The sequence below is a fragment of the Sapajus apella genome, unplaced genomic scaffold (genome assembly GCF_009761245.1).
Source record: "Sapajus apella isolate SASKATOON/1434 unplaced genomic scaffold, GSC_monkey_1.0 scaffold18, whole genome shotgun sequence".
Classification (NCBI taxonomy): domain Eukaryota; kingdom Metazoa; phylum Chordata; class Mammalia; order Primates; family Cebidae; genus Sapajus; species Sapajus apella.
In genome coordinates, this window is record NW_022436958.1 from 23,163,276 (window position 1) to 23,178,472 (window position 15,197).

General features: G+C 39.0%; 1 protein-coding gene across 24 annotated transcripts in view; it reads right to left on the minus strand.

Annotated features, from left to right (window-relative positions):
- Positions 1-15,197, minus strand: part of BAZ2B (bromodomain adjacent to zinc finger domain 2B) — a 432,513-nt gene that overhangs the window by 333,560 nt on the left and 83,756 nt on the right. For 20 of the 24 annotated variants that reach the window (XR_004271241.1, XR_004271240.1, XM_032286284.1 and 17 more), the window contains exon 4: positions 1,180-1,539. The gene's annotated coding sequence lies outside the window, so the exon portion shown is untranslated. Of the gene's footprint in view, positions 1-330; positions 528-1,179; positions 2,338-15,197 lie in introns of those variants that run through there. The other 4 variants (XM_032286282.1, XM_032286283.1, XM_032286296.1 and 1 more) reach the window with 4 other exon arrangements.

Consider the following 15,197-nt stretch of genomic DNA (forward strand, 5'->3'; position numbering starts at 1 on the left):
CAACTCGGCCAAGGACTGCAGCTGCTTCCCTCTCCATAAGGAAGCAACAGACAAAAGATAAATACAGAGGAAGAAAGAAAAGAAGAGAAAATCTCCCAAACAACAGGGCCAGCTCTGACTCTTCAAACACTTCCTTCCCTTTCCCAAATCCCAATTCTGGGGTTCCTGAAACTACTTAAAGGGGAGGGAGCCGCGAAAGGCAACCGGGGTGGGTGGAGGGGCTGGGGGGAGGGGCAGCGACAAGAAGATTGAAAGAGGGAAGCAGAGGAGTTGGGAGCTGGCAGTCGTTCCCGGGGAAGAACTGCTAAAAGATGAGACCAAGGCACAGACCTTACTGTATGAGAAGCAATGCTCCTCAAACCTTCTGCGTCCTGACATAGACCTTCCCAGGTATCCAGGTCTTTTCCCAAGCCCATCTGCCCCACCCCCACCCCCGCTCATCTTCAGTAAACTCAGAGCCTCCAGCTACACACAGGAGAGCTGGAGGCCCGAGCCGGGGAGTGGGGGTGGCAGACGCAGCTCCACAGTCCGAGAGGGAAGAGGGGGCGGAGGCAAAAAAGGGCAGCAGGAGGCGGACGGGGGTGGGGGGGAGTGATCCAGAAACTACCCCGGCCGGGAGTGGGGGGCAGCGGATATCCCGGGGTAGAAACGGCGATCGCAACGCTGACAGAGGTGGTTTTTTAAGAAGCAAAACTGTTGACGGCGACCAGAGTGCTGGAAGACGAAGAGGAAGAGGAAGGAGACGCGAAGCCAGGGCGGCCGGCACAAAGGCGGCGGACTCGCGGCGGCAGCGCCTACCGGGCCGGGAGCATGGCCCGCGGCCCTACTCCAGCGAAGTCCCGCACCGGCTTCCAGGAATAAACTTTACGTTCTCCTGAGGCCGCACCCCCCACCTCCCACCCAGGACCGCACACCTCCGCGTCCTCCTCCCCCAAACTCCACTCGGGACCCCAGAACCACCCCAGCCTTCCGGCCACCACAACAAAGAGCCGCAGCGACCGGCGATGGTAAACAGCGGCGGAGGGCGAGAGGGCGGCGAGGCGAGCGCCTCCACGCAGCAACTCCGGAGTCCCCCGCTCGCCCGAGCGCAGTTTCTCCGCTGCTGTTCCCACTGGCTTTGTAACACTGGGAATTTTCATCCTCACCCGCACCCCTCACGCCCGAGGATTTTAAACTCACCTTTACTTTCGAACTGAGAGTTGCGGTGAATGGAATTTTTGCCTTTTCCCCAGATGGTTGAAGGTTAAGATTTTTGGAAACCCCACCACCTCCTTATTTCTATTATTATTTCTGCAAGAAAAGTATAAAGAGAGTTGTAGTGGAGGTGAGATTTGTGATCAGGAAAGCCCTCGACTCCCTCCTTCTCCGTCTTCCGCCTCTCTCTCTCTGATTAGTTCCTATCCAGCAGCAGATTGAAGCAGGAGATGATTCTTCTCAAGGTTTGTTCAGCAGCTTCACTTCTAGGCGAAGGCTTCATGAACCAAGTGACGTCAACCAACAAGGCTTCTCTCTCTCTCCTCTCTCTAACAATGAAAGTTGCTGTTAACAAGGGGAAAAAAGAGAGAGAATTGTTTATACCATTTCAGTTCCAATAATAAATGACCTATCAGCTCCTAAAGGAGCCAAGGGAGGGGGTTGCTTCTTCCTTCCAAGAATACTGTAGCTTTGAGTTTGCACGGTTCCTTGTCCCAAGAAAAAGTTAAGAAACTTAAAATGTTTTGTTTTGCTTTTAAAGAATACAAGACAGAAAACAGGATTTAAAACTTAGTTTTTAAAAAACAAAAACTAGAGAGTAGGGAGCATAGGTCAACCATCTCCACCTAAACTTTTTTTGTTCCTAAACTCAGAATTCTACAAATCAACTAAATTAATATGCTGAGATTTTGCGGATGTTAAAACTCAAAAAGCAGGATGCAAGATGGTCCCGGGGTAAAATTCTACTGCCTTTCCACAGATAAGTTAAACTGGCTGTAATGTTTATGCACTGAGTTAAAATTTAAATAGAAGACGTTAAAGTAGTAAATCGTTTTAAAGTTATATGCACACACTGTAAAAGGTAATCTCGATAGTTTTTTTTTTTTCCAGTTTCTGAGAGTTTAGAAAAAAGCATAGCAAATTGTAGCCACTGAACACTTTTTAAAAATCAAGTTATGAGTAAGACTGTTAGCCCTTTACTTCTTTAAACTACACATGCAGTTATATGCTGTATGTCTACCCCCAGAATCTCTTAAAACTTTGTTTTTACCTTCCATTCCCCAACCCCAATTCCCAAATCTTGCAACCAATCAAGTTAAAGATAAAATATGCCCCATTCCCTCCCGCACCCCATCCTCTAGATTCCTAGATTTTTTTTGTAAAAAAAAAAAAAACCCTTAATCTTGATAACACTTTATAATCCAAGAAGACACGTAGTTTTTTTTAGAAGTTCGTTGAGGTACCGTTTTTTCCCTCCAGAACACAAGAAAATCTCAAAGTTCATATAATTAAAAATTGCATAATCTGATTTTCAAGATGAAGAGTAAGTAAAAATTAAGCTATCGGAGAATAATTTGATCATCTGTGTATATTTTATACAGACATATGTGGATAAATGTATCTTAAAAGATGCTATTGTTTTATGTTTCCTCTTCAGCCACTGGCTGTGATTTTAATTGTGCTGGAGGATCTTCATTAGTATTAACACATGGGGAGATTTCACAAAGCTGCTTCATTAGGAAAAAAAAAAAAGCTTGGCAGACTAGGTCTTTTGCATGCACTGAGAATGTCAGCCTTACCTCGGTCATTTGTAACATAATAAGTGCAAGTACAATGATTGCAATGCAGGAGCACTGGGGGAAGGGCAGAAATACTGCCTGTCTAATAGGGATATCTGAAAAGAAGGCTGCTCATTACATAGTAAAATGTATGCTAAAAATTAGTGAATATGATGTCTCAGGAGACTGATGCTAAATAAATTAATGTGCTGATATGTTTTTAATTATTATTTTTGTAGTAGTTTATTTCATTCTCAGGATTCACATTGAGCAGCAAAGCTGTGCTAGCACTTATTGATTTTTTTTTCCCTGCCACATTCCCAGAATACAGATTTTAATCATTTCACTACACCACACTCAGTAATTTCATTAAAAACTGGAATCTTCCATCCCCAGAAAAGCATTTAATTTCAGTGACATACAATTTCTCTTTTACCAGCAAACTGTCTCTACAGTAAAAACTGGCCTAAGGTTCAAATGCATAATTTAATCCTGAGTTTTCCATGCTCTGCCTTCCTTTCATGCCATAATTTGAGTAACTACCTAATAACTGTAATAAGGACAATAATTTCCTTATAATATATTATTAACTCATATTTAATTAACTCAGAGGCCAAGTTCTGTATATGTATGACTCGGTCAACAGTTCTATAATCTCAAAATGTACTAATACTGTTCCAGAAGAAAAATATAGATTAAAATATAGGTATGAATGCTAGTATCTAAGACTTCTATCTCAAGTCACATACAAAAAAGTTCATGCATTGTTCTACAATAGTGGTCATTACTCAAATAATATTTTTAAGTATGTGGAACTAAAAAATGGAATTTACTGATATTTCTATGCATAAAGTATTGAATATTAATATTTAACAATCTATTTCTGACACTTTAATCATTAGCACACTGTTGAAAATAATTTTGAAAAGATAAGGAAAAAGTGCTAGATTCAAGTTATCTTGATTTTCATAAAGAATTCTCCTAAACTATACTTTGCCTGAAATACGGTGGCGCACTGTAACTTGAATAATTAAGAATATATCCTTTGCTTAAATAACTTCAAACAATACACTGCAAAGCATGGTTTGATTTTTGGTTCCAAATATATTTTGAAATATTGGGATTGCAGATAGCACATTGGTTTCTCAAACAATGGTTTCATAAGTATATGTAATTTACATTGCCTGGATTTTAGAAAAGAAACCTGTGAAAAAAATAAAATAATAAAATTCATTAATTTAAATTGTGGAAATGTGTCTAATCAACAGAAAAAAACAGAATATATGTAATGGAAGTTACTACTATATAAAAACTCATATTCCCCTGAATAATTTTAGAATCATAATTCAAAAATTTTTATAAGAATATGTATATATAATTTCAAGCTGGAGCCATATACATCCCAAAATTGTCTTTTACTTGATTGTACAAGGAAGTAACTTATAACCAAATAAATCTTATCATCATCAAAAGGTTGGAAAAAAGGAGAAAAGGGGTGACAGCGAAAACCTTGATTTTAATGTATTTTTCAAACATTTCAAAATACATTTTTATTATGAAGGCTCTAAATAGTTCAGGAAATATTTGTGACATTGTCAATGGTGAAGTTATATGAAAATCAATAATTAACAAAATAGTTGGTAAATGAAAAACTAACATAGATATCTCAAATTCATAAAATAAATTTCTCTATTTCAATGAAACTCAATAATAAAACTTTATATTAAAATATATGTTTAAAATTATTTAATGTTATTTGGTAACTCAGATATACTATTTAATTTAGTTAGTACTTTCAAACTGATTCTTAATAAAGAAATGATGTCCTAGAAATTTTAAACTGGATTACTCTATTTGATACCTTCTCAGAAGTTGTTAAATTGTTTTTAAAATATGATTCCTTCCCTTTTTTCAGGTTATCATACTTCATCATTTCAGAGATTACAATATACAGTTGAGGGGGAAATTTTCAGAGAAAATAATTGCTATATTTATAAAATAATTTAATTCCAAACAGCACTTAGTCTTCTACCCAAGATCATCATCTACATTAGTACTTCATCATGTACATAATTGTTAAAGAATTTAATGATCAAGCAGATCTTTTCCAATGTTAGTGATAATTAACTCTGAAATTCTATACTTATTTAACCATCCCACAGGCTAATTATGCCACCAATATGGACTAAATTGTTGCACTTTCTTCTATAAAGAAGCATCTGTTTTTAGGGCAAAGACAGAACTTCTTAAATAGGTAGATACAGAGATAGAGTTGGATAACTATCTAATGTACTACTATGGGTATTGTAGATGGTTCTTCAAAGAGTAAGGAATTGCCATGTACAGAGAACGAAGTCTAGGAAGGCTGACTACAAAGGAAAACAAACGAGAGATCTCAACAGTATAACAAGCTGGCCACTGTCATATCTTGTTTCTGTTTCAATCACTACAGACTGATCAAACTTTATTTGTTTTCAATCACTGAACAAACATTTGAGTGCTTGCTCTATGTTATGTACTATGCTAGAGGCTGGAAAAACATGAAAAGCTCACATTCTGGTTGATGTAGAAAGTGTGAAATTCCTGGGAGATTAGAGACTCATATAAATCACATTATAAAGATGCAAATAATAAAGTTTTGTGAGAATAAAGAGGATGAGGCAACTAATTCTCACTGGGAGACTAAAAAAGTCTTTATCAAAGAGATGCCATTTAAACTGCATCTCAAACACTGAGAGCTTATGAGGCAAAGAAGTTCTGGGTAGGAGATGGTCTAGGTGAAAGAAACAATAAGTGTAAATATGCAAAGATACTAGATCTGGTGTCCATCTGCTAGTGAGAAATTCTTTATAGCAGGAATATTCGGTATGAGGAAGGACAAAGATAAAGGGATGACAGGGATGTCATGACCAAGATGAAGGCTGACACCTGAGAGTAAAAGGCCTAAGTGCCATGGTAAGGTGGCTGAATTTATCCCAACAGCCAACAAAGGCAAGCGAAGAAGTGGCATGATCAACCTTGTTTTGAGGGAACAATAACTGTATAGGCAGTACAAATGATAGACTGCAGTATGAAGAGATTGCTTAACAGTCTGTGAGAATGACGGTAAAAGACAGTGGCATTGGAGGTTTACAGCCAGATATTTTTGAGGTAAAATTTCAGTTTGGTCGCTAACTGAAAATAGAATTAAGGAAGAGGAAGGAGTGAGAGAAGACTAGAGAAATTTCTGGCTTAAAGTAGATGCTGTAGTCATTAACTATAGGCCAGAATCCATAAGGGAAAACAAATCATATGGAATTAAAACCAAAGTATGATGCTATATAAGCCTCTTTTAAAAATGGGATTATCAGAACCAACTGTAGAGATTGTTTTAAATGTCCAGAATTATCCCCAGTGTCCAGAATTCACTATGTGAATTTAAATGTCCCCAATGTCCAGAATTCACTATGTCTGAGTGGGGGTCAAGTATTTCTTTTCTTCTTTAACTCTAAATGGGCTTCTGATAAACAACCTTGATTAAGAACACAGCTGTAAGCACAAATTTGTTATAAAATTCAGTTAGAAAAAGGAATAAGAAAAACAGAAAATCTTGAAAAAGAGATTTTGCCAGGGGTGGAGGGGACAATCATAACACATATTAAAACATTATAAAACCTTTATAATTTAATAGTTGGCACTGGCACATGAATAAAGAACCAATAAAACATAATAGGAAAATAAGAAATTGACCCAAGTACATATGGAAATTTTGTATAAATAAAAGCTGTATCTCAAAGCAGTGAGGAAGAGATGGACTTTTTAATAATTAGGGTTCAAGGGCACACATGGTAGCTCATGCCTGTAATACCAGCACTTTGGGAGGCCAAGGCGGGAGGAATGTTTGAGGACAGAAGTTTGAGACCAGCCTAGGCAACATAGCTAGATCCAGTCTCTACAAAAATTTTTAAAATTAGGCATGGTGGTGCATGCCTGTAGTCCTAGCTACCAGGGAGGCGGCGGCAGAAGGGTCGCTTGAGCCCAAGAGGTCAAGGCTGAAGTAAGTCATGATTGTGTCATTGCATTCCAGCCTGGGCAACAGAGTGAGCACTGTCTCAAAAAAAAAAAAAAAAAAAAAAAGACAAAAACCAAAGTGGTGTTCAAATAACTAGATATTTATTCATAAGGAAAAGGATAAATTTTGATCTGTTCCATAAATAAAACTGAGAAAGATCAGATATTTAAACATGAAGAATTTAATCTATAAGAATGCTAGAAAAAATTATGGAAGAATTCCTCAATAATTAGAGAGTAAATTAGAGAGTAAAGAAAATTTTCCTAGCAATGGTCAAAACCAGATGCAATGAAGGGAAATATTGTTAAATCTTACTATACAGCTTTTCTATGGCCAGAACAAAAACACCACAAGCAAACTGTAAAGCCTATCCAAAAACAAGAAGAAAAAGACTAACAACCTGATAACAAAAGACTAGAGAGATTAGCAGACATTTTCGAAAAAAAGAAATGGGGCTGGACACAGTGGCTCAGGCCTGTAATGTCAGCATTTTGAGAGGTGTAGGCAGGCAGATGAATTGGAGACCAGCCTAGGCAACATGGTGAGACTTTGTCTCTACAAAAAATACAAAAATAGTGTGGCATGGTGGTGTGCCCCTGTAGTCCCAGACACTTGAAGACTGGGAGGTCCAGGCTGCAGTGAGCCGTGATCAAACCACTGCACTCCAGCCAGGGTGATAAGAGCAAGGACCTGCCTCAAAAAAAAAAAAAAGAAGAAAGGAAGAGAGAAAGAGGAAAGGAAAGGAAAAAAGGAAAGGAAAGGAAGGAAGAAAGGGAAAGAAAAAGGAAAAAGAAAAAAAGAATAAAAAGGAAGAGAAAGAAAAAGAAGGAAAGAAAGCGAACTGGGTGTGGTGAGAACAAAAGAGCTGGGTGTAGTGGTATACACCTCTAGTCGCAGGTACTTGGGTGTTAAGACAAGATCACTTGAGCCCAGGTGTTTGAAGCTGTAGTGTACCATAATTAACCACTGCATTACAGCCTGGGCAACATGCAAGACTCTGTCTCAAAAACAAAACAAAACAAAACACAGAAAAAAATAAAAGAAATGCCTCTTAAATAAAAAGATTCATAACCTTGCACAAAGTAAGAGAAATGCACATTAAGAATCACTGAGAAACTATTTTTCATCTGTCAGATTCGCAAAAATCCAAGTTTTACAAAACAGTCTGTTAGTGAGTGAGGCTCCTGTAGGAAAAAAGGGCAGTTTTTTGTTTCTTTCTTTATTCTTCTTTTTGGAGCAGAAAATGGAAAAACTCCAACAAGGGAGAATCTGGCAGTATGTAACAAAGTTACATATGTGTTTATTTTATTTCATTTTTGCTAGCAAATCTCACTTCTGAGAATCTGACCAATACTGACAAAAATATGAAAATAGGTATGTATATAGGAAGTTATTCACTGAAACACTGCTATAGCAAAAGCCTGGCAATAATCCAAATATCCATCATAGTGAAATGGTTGAATTACTTATGGTAAATCCACATGGTGGAGTACTATACAATTTTTAAAAAGGTATGAGGGACATATATAGTAAGAAGTGCTTTACAGTCAATTCCAGTAATTATTAAGTGAAGAAAGCAAGTAGGAGAAAAAACATGTAGTATAGTATCCCGCCATTCATCTAGATATTTACCTATTTTTTAATTGAAAGGATAATTTAAAACCTTCCAAAAAAACATGGTTACCTAAAAGGAAGAAGGGAGCAGAGTAGTAAAAATAGGAACAGTACAGTATGTGGGTATCTCATAAAACCTGTATTGTAGATGTGAATTTGGAACAATATAAAGTTATTTACATTATTATAAAACAGAAACAAAGTTAAAAAGCAGGCCAGGTGCACTGGCTTGCATCTGTAATCCCAGTGCTTTGGGAGGCCACGGCAAGAGGACTGCTTGAGCCCAGGAGTTCAAGGCTGCAGTGGCCTATGATCATGCCACTAAACTCCAGCCTGGGCAACAGAGTGAGACTATGTCTCAAAAAAACCAAAACACCAAAATACAACCCCATAAAAGTGAAACCCAAATAAATAAATGAACTTAATTGTATATGAAGTTGGTGGCATAACCATACAGAGAATTATTCCAAGTGACTTTAAAACACAACAACTAAAAACACACTAATTTAACAGTATATACTATTCAAAGCAACAAGACAAAACAGCAGCTAAAATTATCACTAACTACATTCTTATGCTGTTATTGGTGTTGTTATTGTAACACTGTTGCAAGCACAGTCCCAGAAAATGCAAATGGCCACACCCAGTGGCTCACATCTGTAATCCCAAGATTTTGAGAGGCCCAAGTAGGAGAACTGCTAGAGCCCAGGAGTTAGAGACCAGCCTGGGCAACATGGCAAAACCCCAACTTTACAAAAAAGTTTAAAAATTAGCCAGGCATGGTGGCACACACCTGTAGTCCCAGCTACTCAGGAGGCTGAAGTGGGAGGATTGCTTGAGCCCAGGAGGTCAAAACTACAGTGAGCCAAGATTGTGCCACTGCATTCATGCCTGGGCAACAGGACAAGGCCCTGTCAAAAAATAAGTAAAGAAACAAAAAGAAAAAAATGAATACATTGGTGTTTTGGGGAAATTAATTTTTAAATTACATAAAAAACTCCTGTGATACTGAATTTTAAAAATATATATTAGAATGAACTCATTAGATATTTTATATTTAAAAATACATATTTCTTACTTGCATACTGTAAATACCTTGAAACAAGGACCAGTGTATAGCAACCAGCACACACCCACAGTATACAGATTATGCTCTCTATACACCGTCTGCCCCTAAAAAGGATTCCATGAAGCAATGGCTGACTCCAAATTTGGGACAGGAAATATTCAAAAATGAGCTTAGAATACCCTGTCACACCAGTAAGCATGGAAATTATGAAAGATTATTGGTATCATGTCAAAAGCACTTGGTGGCGAATTTGAAGGGTTCAATATGAGGTGGCTCCCATTGGCCAAAGATGAGACAATTTGAATGTTAACAATACATAGAAACTATTAAAAATTTAGCAAGAAGTTGTTCACATCACTGATGAAAAAGTAAATTTCCAACATATACTTTTGTTGTTTAATGTTCCTCTTACTCATTTACTTAAACAAAAATATCAATTAACATGCATGTCAGAATTACATTTGCTCAACAATTGCAACCATAGATTGGCTAACGACCAATAAGACTACAGACATAAGGGTTGGGTAAAAATCAACTACAGCATTCTGTGAGAATCAACTGGCTATATGAATTTTATAAGACAGTAGTGGATATTTTATTATTATTTATAAGCTGTGGCTGGACACAGTGGCTCATGCCTGTAATCCCAGCACTTTGGGAAGCCAAGGCAGGTGGATCACCTGAGGTCAGGAGTTCAAGGCCAGCCTGACCAGCATGGTGAAACCCCGTCTCTACTAAAAGTACAAAAATTAGCTGGGCGTGGCGGTGCATGCCTGTAATTCCAGCTACTCAGGAGGCTGAGGCAGGAGAATCACTTGAACCTGGGAGGCAGAGGTTGCAGTGAGTCCAGATCGCACCACTGCACTCCAGCCTGGGTGATAAGAGTGAAACTCCATTTCAAAAATTTAAAAAAATAATAAAATTAAATAAATTGTATGATATGGCTGTTATATCAATGCAATTTATAAACTTAGAAATGTATTTATAAGTATGCATCATTTTTATTTCCAGAAAGTCTTTTTTCTTCTTTTTTTTTTTTAGACATGGTCTCACTCTCCCAGAAAGTATCCTTCTAAAAGTGTTACCAGTACATGTCTGTTAAGGCAGAGCACAACTGCTAGCCCTTGAAGAATGTACAGTCCAACTGAGAGGCATTCACACCCCAAAATATCTGATACGATGTGATAACTACCTAATAGAAATATTCAAAGTAAAATGAGTACATGATTTACTCAGTAAGGAATGACTACTTCTTCTGGGTGGAGACAGAGGAGGGAGAATACACATCCTTAGTGTGTTAAAGAGGCCATCCAAAAGTGATTAAGCCATCTTTGCATTATAAGCTGTCCTCATATAATATCTTCAGCATAAAATTCAACTAGTGTAGCCCTGAAGGACAGTTCCAAGTTATTCAGGGTACTACCATATGCCATTTGGGAAAGCTCCCTGGAATCACTAAAATGGTCTTTTTAGAACAATAAGGAAATGTTTTTATCTCACATCCAATTTCAAAAATTCCTTGACAGCCAGTATGTTTCTGGTTGGAAAGCAGGGTTTTTATATTTACTGTCTATTTATTTTCACTGTATTATCTTTTTTTAAGACAGAGTCTCACTCTATCACCCAGGCTGGAGTGCAGTGGCACGATCTCGGCTCACTGCAACTCTGCTTCCCAGGTTCAAGCAATTCTCGTGCCTCAGCCTCCCGAGTAGCTGGAATTACAGTCATGTACCATTAAACGTCCAGTTAATTTTTGTATATTTAGTAGAAACGATCTTTTGCCATGTTGACCAAGCTGGTCTGATACTGTAAATGTCCAGCTAATTTTTGTGTGTTTAGTAGAGACGGGGTTTTGCCATGTTGGCCAAGCTGGTCTTGAACTCCTGACCTCAGGTGATCCACCCATTTTGGCATCCCAAAGTGCTGGGATTATAGGTGTGAGCCACTGTGTCCAGCCATATTTTCACTATATTCCAAAAAATATATATACAGGACCAAAAGTCAATAATGAGTGTAATTTTCACAACTATCTTTAATAAAAGAATCATGATCAGAGTTCACATTTATGACAGTTATGTTCTAGGAATTGCACAGTATGAGATCCCAACTCAAAACAAAACCAAATATAAAAAACATAAAGTGGGTTGTGGGGGGCAGAGCAAGATGGCAGAATAGAAGCCTACTCTGCTCAACCCCCAAATGAAACACCAAATTTAAATAACTATCTGTACACAGAAAATCACCATCACAAAAACCAAAAATAAGGTGAGCAATCACAGTAAATTGTTTTAACTTCATATTCCTGAAAGAGGAATTGAGGAGGGCAGGAGAGATGGTCTTAAATTGACACAACCACCCCCCGCCCCGACCCCCTGACTATATTTATGAGGCTTGGAGAGAAACTCTCACCACTGTAGAGAGGGAGAATGTACCACCTGGGAGACTACACTGAACTCAGTGATGCCCTGTCGTAGTGGAGAATAAAGCTGTGCTGGGCTCAGCCAGCACCTGTGCACAGAGGGGGCATCTGAACCAGAACTAGACAGAGGGAAATCACCCATCGCTGTGGTCAGCACTTGAGTTTAAAAACAACCCTCACCACTGTGGGTTGAAGGGCTCTGGGGTCCTAGGTAAACTTGAAAGATAGTGTAGAACACAAGGACTGAAATTCCTAGGCAAATCCTAATGCTGGGCTGGGCTTAGAGCCAGTGGACTATGGTGACATGTGACCTAGGAAGATACTAGTTGGGGTGGCTATAGGAGTGCTTATACCATCCCTCTCCCAACCTCAGGCAGTCCAGCTTGTAGCAGTGAAAGTGACCTCCCTCCTTTTGCTTAAGGAGAGCAAAGAGTAATAAAGAGAACGTGGTCTTGCATCTTGGAAACCAGCTCAATCACAGTAGGATAGGGCACTAGGTAGAGTTGTGAGGCCCCCATTCCAGGCACTAGCTTCTAGATGACATTTCTAGACTACCCTGGGCCAAAAGGGAATCCAGTACTTTCAGAGGGAAGGACCCAGTCCTGGCAAGATTCATTACCTGCTGACTAAAGAGTCTCTGAACGAGCAGCAATACCCAGGGAGTACACAGTGGGCCTCAGGCTCTGAGATATACTGGCTTCAGGTGGGACCCAGCCCATTCCCAGCTGTGGTGACTATGATGAAAGACTCCCTTGGGAAAAGTAGAGGAAAAAGTAAAGGGGACTTTGTCTTGCACCTTAGGTATCAGCTTGTACACAGTATGTTGTACACAGAGCAACAAGCAGGCTCTACAGGTCCCTACGTCCAGGCCTAGGCTCTTGGCCAGAATTTCTGGACCTGCCCTGGGCCAGAGGGGAGCCCATTGTCCTGAGGCTACGTCCCCAGCATGGCAGCATTCACTACAAGCTGATAAAAAAGCCCCTGGGCTTGAACTGAAAATCAGCAGTGGCCTGGCAGAAACTGCCATGGACTGGTGGTGGTGCTGGCCACAGGGAGAAGCTCCTCTGCCTGTGGAAAGGAGAGGAAACAATGTGAAAGCCTCTGTATTGTGGTTTGAGTGCTAGCTTAGCCACAGTAAAATAAAACATCAGGTAAATTGCTAAGGCTTTTCATTTTTATTTTTTTGAAGACAAGGTCTTCCTGAGTCACCCAGGCTGGAGTACAATGGCACGATCACAGCTCACTGCAGCCTCAACTTCCCAAGCTCAAGCAATCCTCCCACCTCAGCCTCTCAAGTAGCTGGGACTACAGGTACATACCACCATGCTCAAGTAATTTTTTTTTTAATTTTCTGTAGAGACAGGGTTTCACCATGTTGCCTACACTGGTCTTGAACTTGTGAGCTCAAGCAATCCATCAACCTCAGCCTCCCAAATTGTTAGGATTACAGGTGTGAGCCACCATACCTGGCTGCAAATTGCTTAAGTTTTTTACTCCAATCCCTGGCTCCCAGACAGCATCTCTGGATATGCCAGAAGCCTAGGGGAACTTGCCACCCTAAAGAAAAGGTCCTTGGGCAAGGCCCAGTGCTATGCTGGCTTCAGGTCTGACCCACTGCATTAACAGTGGTGGTGGCTATAGGGGTGGTGGCTACAGGGGTGGTTGCATCACCACACTCCCAGTTCCAGGTGACTCAGCATACTGAGAGAGAGACTCTGTTTGTTTGGAAGAAAGTAAGAAAAAAGAATAAGAGTCTCTGCCTGGTAATCCAGAGAATTCTTCTGGATTTTATCCAAAACCACCAAGGTGATACCTGAGGCATGAGTCCACAAAAACGATAGTATTATTGGACGTGGGGCCCAAGTCCCTCTGAATACCTAGAAAGACTTCTCAAGAATGACAGGCACAAACAAGCCCAGACTGTGATGACTACAATAAATACCTAACTCTTCAATGTCCAGACAATGACAAACATCTATACGCATCAACACCATCCAGGAAAACATGACCTCACCAAATGAACAAAATAAGACACCAGGGAACAAACCTGGAGAAAAAGAGATATGCGACCTTTTAGACAAAGAATTCAAAATAGCTGTTGTGAGGAAACTTAAAAGAATTAAAGGTAACACAGAGAAGGCATTCAGAATTCTATCAGATAAGTTTAGCAAAGAGATTGAAATAATTTTTAAAAATCAAGCAGAAATTCTAGAGTTGAAAATGCAACTGACATGCTGAAGACTGCATCAGAATTTAATAGCAGACTTGATTAAGCAGAAAAAAATTTAGTGAGCTAGAAGACAAGCTATTTAAAAATACAAAGTCAGAGGAGACAAAAGAAAAAAATGTTTTAAAAATGAGGCATACCTACAAGATCTAGAAAATAGCATCAAAAGGGCAAATCTAAGAGTTATTGGCCTTAAAGAGGAGGTAGAGAAAGAAATAAGGGTAGAAACTTTATTCAAAGGGGTATCAGAGATCAGAGAACTTACCGAACTTAAAGACATCAACATTCAAGTACAAGAAAGTTATAGAACACCAAGCAGATTTAACCCGAAAAAGACTATCTCAAGAAATTTAGTAATCAAACTCCCAAAGGTCAAGAATAAAGAAAAGATTCTAAAAGCAGCAAGATAAAAGAAATAAACAGCATACAATGAAGCTCCAATATGTCTGGCAGCAGGCTTTTCAGTGGAAACATATAGGGCAGGAGAGAGTAGCATAACATATTTAAAGTGCTGGGGGAAAAACCAAAAAACAAAAGCACACAAAAGCAAAAAAACACTTTTACTCTAGCATACTATATTCAGCAAAAATATTCTTCAAAACAAAAGCACACAAAAGCAAAAAAACACTTTTACCCTAGCATACTATATTCAGCAAAAATATTCTTCAAAGCATGAAGGACAAATAAAGATGTTCCTAGACAAATGAAAGCTGAGGGATTTTATCAAGACCAGACCTGTCCTACAAGAAATCTTAAAGGGAGTTCTTCAATCTGAAAGAAAAGGACATTGGTAAGCAAGAAGAAAGTATCTGAAGTTAAAAAACACTGGTAATGGTAAGCACATAAAAAAACTCAGAACAGTATAACACTGTAATTATGGTGTATAAATTACTCTTAAGTAGAAGGACTAAATGATAAACCAATCAAAAATAATAACTACAAGAACTTTTTTTTTCTTGAGACAAAGAGTCTTGCTTTGTCACCAGGTGCCAGGCTGGAGTACAGTGGCGCCATCTCGGCTCACTGCAACTTCCGCCTCCCAGGTTCAAGCAATTCTCCCGCCT